Genomic DNA, 12,652 nt, shown 5'->3' with positions numbered 1-12,652 from the left:
AGGTCTTTCTTTTACTGTTCTCATGATAGTAAATCAGTCTCACAATATCTAATGGTTTTATAAGGGGCAGTTTCCCTGCACAAGTTCTCTCCTTTTGCCTGCTGCAATCCATTTAAGATGTGACTTGCTCCTCCTTGCCTTCTGCCATAATTGTGAGGCCTCCCAGCCATGTAGGAATATAAGTCTATTAAACCTATTTCTTTCGTAAGTTGCCCAGTCTCAGGTATGTCTTCATCAGCAGTGTGAAAATGGACTAATACAGGTAGTATAATAAAATTAAATATATATTATATATATCAAGAAAAATTTAGACTGATCATTGATAAAATGAGAAGCCATTAAAATAAATATGAAAAAATCATAAAAAGCAGTGTGCATTTGTATTTCATATGCTCATATTTCAATTTGTTCATAAAACCTCAATAAGGAAAATATATATGGAATACATATTAATACATACAATTATACATAAGACATTACCTATGAAAACAAAGCATTTGAAAAAAGAAAGATCATGAAAAAAACTAAAGGTAGAATAAAAGAAGTTAAAGATAAAGCTAGACACAGACATGTACATATAAAGTCACATACAATTATTTGAAGTGAAGTGATAATTTATTCTAAAGTTTCCAGTGTCTCAAGGAACAGTAAAAATGTGATCATTTCAAAAATCACTGTGTTTAAAAGATTAAAAACATTGCCTTGGTTCATGAGAAGGATGAAGCCAGAGAATAATCTCCAAATACCATCCTTATAGAATTTTTATAAAAGAAGACCCTACACGATGTGGAAAATAGTATCCTTCAAAATGCCACTACAATAAATAAAATCATGAATTCAAAATTTTATATGAATTCTGACATATATGTACCTCAAGACAATCTCAGAGTAAAATGTCAAAATTTCAGTTTAGTAAAGGCAGACCCATGAAGTTCAAAAGCACTATAATATAAAATTGAAGATCTTGTATCATCTGGTTTGATCCAGGATAAAAAAAAATGCATACATAGATATGGATATAAATATGATGCAGATATAAACACATAAATACATACTTGAGAGATAGATTCAGGCATAGAGATGTAAGGTTATATTTTCAAATGACATTAATTGTTACAGCCTTGAAGCAGAAGGTCTACACTTTATCGAAGTAACTCTTTACCAAGTGGCTAATATGTATCTGGACACTTTAAATTGGGTATGGTTTGATGTTTAGAGTGTGGTGATATGACGGAACGGAAAGGGATACATAGAGTGCGTTAGGTACCTCTTCCACCTGCTCTAACTGTACTTTCTTCAGCATATTGTGTCCTTGTTACGCATTTTAAATTCCTCATCTCGTAAAACCAAGAACCCTGTGAACTTAAAGTTTAGTTCCCAGAAATCAAAGCATTGGATAATTCGAGGTAGATGCTGATAAATATTTGTGAATTAATTAATCAAGGATTTTCATGAGTGAAATACGAGATAAAATATGTTGGAAAATGTCAACAATCATGGACCAAAAGTAAGCTAGAAATAAAATAAATGAAACAAAACTTTTTCTTTTTATTTCCTAATTAATTATATAATGGATTTCTCATAATATTTTTAAATGCTTATAAAGTACTGGGAAATAGCATCTCAAAATGTTAGAAATTTAAAAACCAAAACTGAAAACCTAGTTTGCATTTATAAGAAGTTTTTTTAATTAAATATCTTTGAGAAGAAATAGATGCTGAAAATATGAAAGAAATATTGACCACATTCAACATATATAGTAAAAATTTAGTTTAGTAAATATAATTTTAAAATTAGGTTAATATGGGGTCTTCGCATATTTGTCCAAAAATAGAATTGAAAACTGAACTTCTACAACTTCTTCACTTAAGACTTGTTTTATAATACATCTTCATATTATAAGACTGTGTTACCTTAATGGCTTAATTGTGAGTACAATCATTTATCATTTACAGTTTCCTGAGTTGCAACATGAGAGAAATCAATGTGCATGAAAAAGAGGATCATAAAAAAATGCTGTGATCACAGGCAATGAAAAATAAGGTGATAGATTACTTTGCCTCCGCCCAGTCTTATCCTAGAACTATAAATAAGCATGCAAGTGAACAATCTTTTTTCTCTGTATTTTATCCAATTAAAATGAAGAGAGGAGTTGACACCATAATTCAGATAGATTCAGGTTTAACTTTGGAGGTTTGAATGAGCCAGATTAACTACCTTTCACATCGTTGCTCATTTCTTCCATTTACATTTGCTGCTTTGAACTTGTTAGCTCATTGGCAAACATGATTGTATATAGACAGTCTTAGGGTCTGGGACAAAAAGTAAGACACTTGAGAGAATTAAATAGGCAGAGAATATGTAAAAATTTAATGTGAATTAAAAAAAAATAGTTTGGCTATGAATTTTCCCTAACAAGGAGCCTCAAGAACAGAAATGGTAATTAGTTTTGCTCATCGCTATATTCCCAGTGCCAACCACTGAATGTGCCACTTAGATCTCGATAGATATGTATTAAATTAGTTTTGAGAGTTGCCACTGTGGGGGAGAAATATTAGTTAGTCCCAGCCTATGGAAGCCATATGTGAACTACTATATGATACGTATAGAAAGAATGTATTAGACTCTTTCACAATGTATCTGCTCTGAAAACATTTTTGGAATGTGGAGAATAACTATATTCTTTGTGTTATGGAGGAAAAAAAGCAGCTTATTTTTATTAATAACTCAAAAAATCTAAAGAATATTTTGATGCATTCCCTCTTAGAAAGCAGTTGGTAGATATCTTCCGTGTTGCAGCAAACCAAATTACTCTACGGTTTGATGCAGAACAGCCTTCTGATCTATCCTGGCTTGCCCAATTTGCGGTGTTTCCTCAGCATGCTTAAGGAGGGGTTTGTTATAATGTGGAAAATAAGGCATTTTATTACCATCAACTGATCCTTGCACTTAAAGGTGATTTATCTTCAGCCTTCTCTGCAGCATGTTTCCTGGCTACAGGCTAAAATGTGAATAGATTTTCTAACTTTGCTTGGATTATATGAGATATAATACCAACCATTACTAAGGCATCAAATTATCTTTTTCTATCTCTTAATACAATTAAAAATACAGTTGTATATTATTCACATAGGCAATTTTATGATTCTTGAGCATTACATATTATAATCAATTTTTATTACAAAGAAGCCAGATTTTTAAATATCTATAGTAGAGGAAACAAAGTACTATTTGAGCTATTTCTTTTTTTCCTGTCTTCATGGCCAGGTGGATTTATTTAGGATCTACCCATTGTTTTGGCATATTGCAAGAGTCAAAACAGTCCCAGCATCTAAAACACAACTCAGTTTGTCGGGAACACATAGACATCAACAAACTCAATAATCATTAAAAATTTCATGCTAAGCTTTTAGCAAAATGTCATTTGAAAGCAAAAGAGGTATTTGTGACTCAATCTGTGCTATGAAATAGGCTCTAATTTCATATTTAAATATTTAAAAGTTTTATAATTTATTTTTTCATCAACTGATACATCAGTGTGTTCAAGTATTATTGAATTTCTCTTCTCTTCAGAGCACTGGCCCAGGGCTTTATTTTAGTGAAACATCCACCCACTAGCTGCCAGTGTTCTGAAATACAAGAATCTGGCCTTTTCCCATATCCTCCCATGAAGACTCATACAATGACAGTGTCTCCAAGCCTAGGGGGTATAAGGACGAATGCAATCACCGCAAATGAGTGTCCACTGGGAAATTGCTGTCTTTGGACTCTTATGAACATCAAATGCCAACTTCTACACAGCTGTTTTTAACCTTGGGCAATGTATTTTACCGTCATGTACCTCAGATTTAAAATATTTAAAATACAAATAATAATATTGATTTCATGAATATTAAAATATCATGGAAATAATAGGTACAATGCATGACATGTCATCAATAAATACGAGCTATTACTCATTTTTTTCAACAACTATTTGAGTGCCTAACATATACTGGCAGTATTCTGGTTACTGGCAATGTAACAGTGAAAAAGAGAGGCAAGTCTCTACACTTGCGGAAATGAGTTCAAACCTTAGTTTACATTAGTTAACTCTATCACTTTGTGCAAGTTATTCCTCCAACCATTAATGTAAAGTATTTATTGAGTTTTTTCTATTATATTCTTACTTTATTTTATTTACGTCACTTGGTATTACTGATATTATCTTATAACATTTGTGAGAATTGGGTGGCTGACAGTCTCATCTATTACTACATATCCAGCACTTGGAACAGTATGATTAGTAATCACTCAATAAACAGTCCTCAAATAACTGATAAACTTAGTTACCTTACCTATTATTAAGTCTCTTAATCTTTAAAGTAGGAACTAAAATAGTATATATCTTATAAGGTTGTTGGAAATATTAAAAGAGATAATAGAATGGAGTCTTGGAGATGCAATTACTTTATCAAATAATGGTGGAGGTTTTTTCATATAATTACTTTTGTTCTTTGAATGTTCAATCATTGATTTCAGTCAAATATTATTTCTGAGAGGATAAAACATATTAACTCTTTGGAGGAGAAACATGAAATCCATAAATAAAATAAGTCAATATCATTACTAAGATCTACAATGACATAGTATCATTAAATATTAGCTGATTGCAGTGTTTGCATCATGTTGCAGATCTCACAATGAACGTGTCTCTTGCACTCTGCTCCTCCGTCTATGTATTGGTAAATAATGACTGAGTGTCTCCACTTTGTTTCCCTACCACCATTCAGTACAAGCTCTTCTAAAATATAGCAAATGATTTCAGTTCCACACCTGTTTCAAATCATTCTCTCAGACAAGCATGTTTGAAATCCTTCACACATCTTTACTCCCCTACTTCCTTTATTCCCTTTTCTAGACTTTCAAAAATCTTTCCAATTTAATTCTTGAAAATTTCTTCCTTTCTGTTTCTATCAGGGACCAGAGTCTTCGTTGTACGTTTCTGGGATAATACACTCATTTCTCTTGACATTCTCTAATTTAGCCAGCAAATAATCTCCAGATTTTTAAAAAAATGTATCATCGTACTAATCATGTTCTCTCCCTAATGAAATCCCATTAGAACCTCCCCATTGTCTATTAAAAGAGGATTAAGCTCTTTACAGAACTGCCCTCATGGGCATGCTAACTGTGCAATCAGAGTCTCATACTTAGAAACGCTCTATGTTTGGTTTATTGATCTGCTGCTACCATCTTGAAATTCTTAATATTTTTAAACAAAGGATCCCATATTTTCAGTTTGCCTTGGGCTCTGCATATTACGTAGCCAGAACTGAATACATAGCCTGGCATCCAATTACCAGTCCTTTCCAATCTCATTAATCACTAATGGCATCCTTAAATTCCTAAATTAATTAAGGTTGCAATACTTACTATTCCTTACACATTACTGGAATGGCTAATTTTACATATCAAATTGGGCTAAGTGCTATCGAGATAGCTGGTAAAACATTATTTCTGTGTGTGTCTTTGAGGGTGTTTCTGGAAGATATTAGCATTTGAATCAGTAGACTAAGTACAGAAGTTCCACCTTCCCCAATATGGAGTGGGCATCATTCAATTCCTTCAGGGCCCAAATAGAACAAAAAGGCAGAAGAATGGAGAATTTCTCCATCTATTCATGAACTGGGACATTCATCTCCCTCCTTCTTCAGACATCAGAGCTCCTGGTACCCAAGGCTTCAGACTTCATGATTTATGCTGGCATACCTCTGCCACCAGCATTCCACCTCCCTGATTGTTAGACCTTTTGCCTCCGACGGAAAATGATGTCATTGGCTCTCCTGGTTCTCAGGCCTCCAGATCCGCACCGAATTACACCATTTACTTTTCTGGTTCTCCAGCATATTGTGGGACTTCTCAGCCTGCATAATGATGCGAGTCAATTTTCATAATAAGTTTCTTCTTGTATATCCATCCTGCTGTTTGCTCCTCTGGAGAACCCTAAGTAATAAAAGTATTATCTTTTTACCTTTTATTACACATTTTCTACTCAGTTTAAAACACTTTTCATTTCCTATCTGAATCAAGACCAGCTCACATTGAGCTTTATGAAGTTATCTGACCACTGAGACACAGTAAATTGCTCTCAAAAATGTGTACAGCGTTTTTGATTGGCAGTACCTATTAGACAGTTTTTTTATTTTATTATTTAAATTTCCTGTAGACTATTGCTACTGTACCTAATTTAATAATTCCTTAAGAAGGGCTCACTACTTGTTAGATGTTTCATAGGCCCAATATATTTATCAAAGTGCTTATAATATAATTACTACTCAATGATTATTTTGCTAAAAAAGTAAACTGCCTAAGCTACCCTAATAGATTTGTTTATAAAATTCAAAAATAAGCTATATAAAATTTTTCTGAGATAGTCTGCCCTATAATTTATTTCTCAGAGTGAAGGAAAATAGAAAAACATTTCTCCAGACTGTGATAATTTGAGGAAAAATTTTAAATAAATATATATTTAAATATATATATATAGAGAGAGAGTTTAAAATTTGCTTCAAAATCACATATTTGCCTGTAGTCATCTCAGCATAATTCCTGGAATGTTACCTTTTCTGTCATAGAATGCCTAAATTATTTATTTTATACCCCCAGGCAATCACAACAAGACATTTCTTTGTCCTTCTGGCCTCCCACCTAGGTTCCATGGTAGCTTTTAATGACCACCATATTTACTCCATGTCCCAGAGTTGAGATAATTTGTTGACACAAATATTGACCAAGAATAAAATTTTTTTTTGAAAAATAATCCACTGATTACTTGAAAAAATAATGCACTGATTGCTTTGAATTTCAAAGAATATGCAGCTGCAAGAAATATAACTAAAATTTAGAAACAGTTATTAATAGCAGCTAAAATTTTGTTCTATTTTTCACTATGAATGAGTAGTCTTATGCTTTATATTTCTGATATCACAATCCCAATAGTTGCATTTTTAGGAAAGCCAATACTTAATTTCTGTTGCTTAAATATGTCATTTAATAGACAAAACCTAGTTTGTGTTAAGAACTATTTAAGCAATACAGTCCAGATATTTGATAAACACCCTTAGTTTGAAATATTTTTAGAATATTAATTGAACCTTCTACACATAGAAAAAGCAAACATTCCCCCAAATAAATGTTTCAGAATAACAAGTTTTCTCCTGATTTTTAACCTGCTTTAGAGTATTGTTCAACTGTAGTGTTTTGTTTCTATTAATTACATTTGTTATTCTTTTTATAGGTCATAATATTCCTGTTTATTTGTGTGTCAAAGTTTCTTGTTGCAAACTAAATAACATAATGTGGAAATTCTGGAAATAAATTCAGTCTTCCTAAGGGTTTGTTGTTGATACTGTTTTCGTTGTTGCTTTCTGTTTGTTTAGTGATTTTGTTGGACTAATTCTGTAAAACATGTATTCTTTATAGTGTGTGACCATTGAAGACTCAGTTAGCTTGCTGGTCACCTAATAATTAGATAGAAATTTCCTTAAATGCCTTGAAACAGTAAGTCTTCCACCTTTTGCCAAGACATGCTGTGTGAGTGTTGGGTTATGCCTTCATCATTCCAGGAGCTTACAACTGTGTCTTATCTGGCTAACTTGTTGCTTGCATACAGCCCCAATGTTAGCCGGAGGTGAAATTCTTAGGCTTTCTGAAGTCTTTCTTAGTCATACACAAGCCCTGCTCACCTTCAAGGCCTTCTAGAGCCCCAGGAATATACTGCAGTTTTTTAAGCCTCCTGTGGACATTTCACTCTACAAGTTTTTATTTTTAGTTTTTTGGCAATCCTCTTGTTTGTTTCAACTGGTATCACTGCCATAGGCAGCCAATGTTGAAGTAAATGCCTTAAGGGAAGGTCTTTCTTCAAAGATTCCAGTCAAGTAAAATAAAGACAACTCCTGTGAAAGGAGTTTTTCATGTGAGTTTCCTGACAGGTCAAATTGTGACAATGCTGCAGAAGTGGGACATTTTGAGTTGTTTCAAACCCATTCTGTTCCCTCCAGTGGCTGCTAAGCTGCTGGTTTTCTCTATGATTGTAGGACTGCAATTTTCAAGTCAACTGCAGAACTATGGCAAATTAAACATGAAAAAGTCGTCTTTTCTTACTGAGATTTAGCCACTTTATTACTAGTGCATCTGAAAGTCTTTCTCCATTACCTTTTTTGACCTATGAGTTCTTTCTTCACTTAAAAGTAAAAGGAGTTGGTTTTAATTGGCATTAGGAAACCCTGAATATGATTTAAGAAGTTAGGATATAGAACTATTGTTTCTCCAACTCTCATCATTGTCTCTGCAATTCTAATTCATGAGCAAAATGTTAAAAATCTGCACACTAGGAATTTGGTAGCAAGATGAGAAGCTGTGATATTGAAGGAAAATAAAAGAACATGAAACTACAAGAAACATCTCACCCAGAGACAAACTTCTACAGCCAGAAGTGACTAATTGATGGCTATAAAAAGACACAAAAAATACTCTGAGGATTTGCTCTGACCTCATCTTCTTTTACAACATGTTACTTAATCATAATTTAAAATTATTAGCTTCAACACTTTTGAGAAACCTAATATTCAGCACTCTGGTTCTATTTGTGTTTATTGACCTTTCCAAAAGCTACTCTTATTCCTCAGTTCTCCAGGAAGAGGAAGGGAACCTGCTCCACTCCCCAACAAAACAGCAGAGAAGCAAGTCATTCCCTCTTTCCATCCCCTTATATTCATAATCTCCTTCAAATACTCTCTCTCCCCTTACTAAGGAAGGAATTGAACAAGATCCATCTGCTTACACTGCAACTTTGACAGTTAATTCTTCAAGGGACTACCTTAACACTGGAGAAGAGATTAAAAAAAAGAGAGCTGACGTATCTATAGTCATGTAATAGGTATCGTATTAGAACTTTACAATCATCATTTCATGTAACTACCACAATTACTGTGCCAATGAAACAATGAAAGTCAACATTTTCCAGCTAATAAGTCACAGAGTGAAAAAAATCAAACATAGTTTTGCATGATTCTAGTCTATGTTCTTACACTGCTTCTCTTTTTCTTTCTTTGTAGACCATGTACACCCTCCCCACAACCTATACATAGCTCTATTTCCAGCCTCACTGGGTAAAAAAATAATAACAATAATAATTTAATATTTAAGCAACTAATATCTCTCTCTCTCTCTCGACAGTCTCACTCTGTTGTGTAGTCTGAAGGGCAGTGGCGTTACCATAACTAACTGCAGCCTTGACATGACTATCCAGGCTCAAGTGATCCTCCATCATAGCTGGGACTGCAGGCATGTGCTTCCACACCTAGATATTTATTTATTTAGTTAGTTAGTTAGTTAGTTAGTTAATTTTTTTTTCTAGAGGCAATGTCTCACTATGTTGCCCAGGCCAGTATCAAACTCTTGGGTTCAAGTGATCCTCTGACCTCAGCCCCCCAATGTATTTGCTACAGGTGTGAGCCACTGCGCCCAACCTGAAGCAATTAGTTTCTTAAATAAAGTACACAAGCCACAGAAAAGTATAGAGACTTCCACAATTAAGTTTTCTTTAATATCGAAGTATAATGCCTGGAGTATCTAATCTAGACAACCGAGGGGGAGCTCAGTCTTCCTGATTTTTGGAAAAGATCATGTATTTTCTGATTGTTTCTTGCCACCTCTCATTTTGAAATGATGCCCAAGTAGCACTGATATGCTTTTCTAACCATTTTGAAAAGCAATTGTTCTTTACTCATGCTTCTTCACTGTGTCTGAGCTCAATACAGGTACGTTTTTCTCCAAAAATGGCATCTCAGCACAAGGAAAGCGTACAAAACAGAAAAAAAAAAAAAAGAAGAAAGAACAGAAGCCCTTTGTGAGTGATGCCTGCCATAGCCTATATGGAATATAGTTCACCAAAATAGAATATACATATATTCTATAAGTATGTATATTTACATTCTACTTTTAAGCGTTGTTAATTTTATTTGAATTTATTAGAGTATAAAATATAGTGAGAACTTAATTGCTATATTTCACATTACATTTACTTCATACAATAGGTATAAACTAAAGAGAGCATTTTAAGACCTTAACAGATACTTCATCAAAGAAGATGTGCAGATAGCAAATAACCATGTGAAAACATGCTACACATCATATGTCATCAAGGAAATGCAAATTAAAATAATAAGAAGATACCAGTACACACTTGTTAGAATGGCCAAAATCCAGAACGCTAATTGTACCAAATGCTGGAGAAAATGTAGAGCAATAGGAACTCTCATTCGCCGCTGGTAGAAGCACAAAATGGTACAGCCACTTTGGAAAACAATTTGGTGGTTTCTTCCCAAATTAAACATACTCTTACCATATGACCCAGCAATACATTCCTTGGCATCTACCTGAAGAAGTTTAAAACTTATGTCTACACAAACAAACTGCACATTAATATTTTTAGTGGACTTATTCATAATTGCCAAAACTTGGAAGCAACCAAGATATCCTGAAGATGTCCTTCAGTAGGTGAATGGGTAAATAAACTGGTGTATCCACACCATGGGATATTATGTAGCACTTTTTAAAAAAAGAACCATCAAACCACAAAAAGACAAGAAGGAACCTTAAACACATATTAGCAAGTTGAAGAAGCCAATCTAAAAATGCTACATACTGTATGATTCCAACTATATGATATTCTGAAAAAGGCAAAACTGTGGAGACAGTGTAAAAAAAAAGATCAGTGGTTGTCATGAATTTGGGGAGGGAGAGATGAATATAAGGAACATAGTGAATTTTTAGGGTAGTCTGCATAATACTATAATGGTAGATATTCATCTAAACCCATAGAATGTATAACACTAACAGTGAACCCTAATGTAAACTATAAACTTTGGGTGATAATGATGTATCAAAGTAGATTAATCAATTGTAGTAAATGTACCACTCTGGTGGGGCATGTTGATAATGGGGGAGGTTATACATGTGTGAGAAAAAAGTGAATATGGGAAATCTCTGTACCTTCTTCTCAATTTTTTACTTACTTTAAATGTACAATTAAATTTTTTTCCTCTATAGTCACCCAGTTATGCTAACAAATATTATGTCTTATTTACTCTCTCCAACTATGATTTTGTACCCATTAATTCTCCCCACTTCCACCCCTCTTCATACACTACCCTTTCCAGTCTCTGGTAACCATCCTTCCATGCTCTATCTCCATGTGTCCAATTACTTTCATTTTTAGCCCCCACAAATAAGAAAGAATGTGCAAAGTTTGACTCTCTGTGCTTGGCTTATTTCACTTAACATAAAGTCCTCTAGCTCCTTCCATGTTGTTGCAAGTGATAGGATCTTATTCCATTTTATGGCTGAATTGTACTCCATTGTGTATATGTGCCACATTTTCTTTATCCATTCATCTGTGGATGTTCAGTTAGCTTGTCTCCAAATCTTGAGAAAAGTGCATCAATAAACATGGGAGTGCAGCTATCTCTTCTATATACCAATTTCCTTTCTTTTGGATACATAAATAGGAGTGGGATTGCTGGATTATAAGGCAGCTTTATTGATCATTTTTTGAGAAACCTCTAAACTGTTCTCCATATTGGATGTACTAACTTACATTCCCTTCAACAGTACACAAAGGTTCCCTTCACTCCACATCTTCCCCAGCATTTGTTATTGCTTGTCTTTTGGATTAAAGTTATTATAACTGGGGTTAGATGATACCTCACTGTAGTTTTGAGTTGCATGTCTTGAGTAATCAATGTGAGCACTTTTCCATATACTTATTTTCCATTTGTATATCTTCTTTTGAGAAATGTCTATTCAAATCTTCTGCCCATTTTTAAATAGAATGATTAGATTTTGTCCTATAGTGTTGTTTGAACTCTTTATATATCGTGGTGATTAGTCCTTTATTAGATGGGTAGTTAGCAAATATTTTCTCCCTTTCTGTGAGTTCTCTCTTCCCTTTATTGATTGTTTCCTTTGCTGTGCAGAAACTTTTAAACTTTATGTGATCCCATTTGTCCATTTTTGCTTTGGTTACCTCTGCTTGTGGAATATTACTCAAGAAACCTTTGCCCAGGTCAGTGTCCCAGAGAATTTCCTCAATGTTTCCTGTTAGTAGTTTCATAGCTTGAAGTCTTAGATTTCTAAGACTTTAATCCATTTTTATTAGAGTTTTGTGTATGGTAAGACATAGGAGTATAGTTTCATTCTTTTGCATATGGGCATTCAGTTTTCCCAGAAGCATTTCCTGAAGAGATGGTCCTTTCCTCAATGTGTGTTCTTAGCATCTATGTCAAAAATGAGTTCACTGGAGATATCTATGGAATATTTATTCTGTTCTACTGATGTGTGTTTCTATTTTTAGGCATTTACCAGATCATTTTGTATTATGTATTGTATATAATTATATATATTATATAAGTCCTTCCCACAGTCCTTCCCACTCTTCCCTCCCCTTTTCACAGGCAGAAGTACCTCACCTCATGGCCAGCAGCACCACAGGCCCATGGGGAGTACCTTCAGGCTACTTCTGCTGTTCCCTTCATGACTAAAACCTCTTTAGTCAGCTTGTGGTGACTAAATAATATATAATAATTATATATAGTATATACATATGTAT

This window comes from Mandrillus leucophaeus, unplaced genomic scaffold (genome assembly GCF_000951045.1).
Source record: "Mandrillus leucophaeus isolate KB7577 unplaced genomic scaffold, Mleu.le_1.0 Scaffold494, whole genome shotgun sequence".
NCBI classification, from domain to species: Eukaryota; Metazoa; Chordata; class Mammalia; order Primates; family Cercopithecidae; genus Mandrillus; species Mandrillus leucophaeus.
This window is presented reverse-complemented; position numbering follows the sequence as displayed.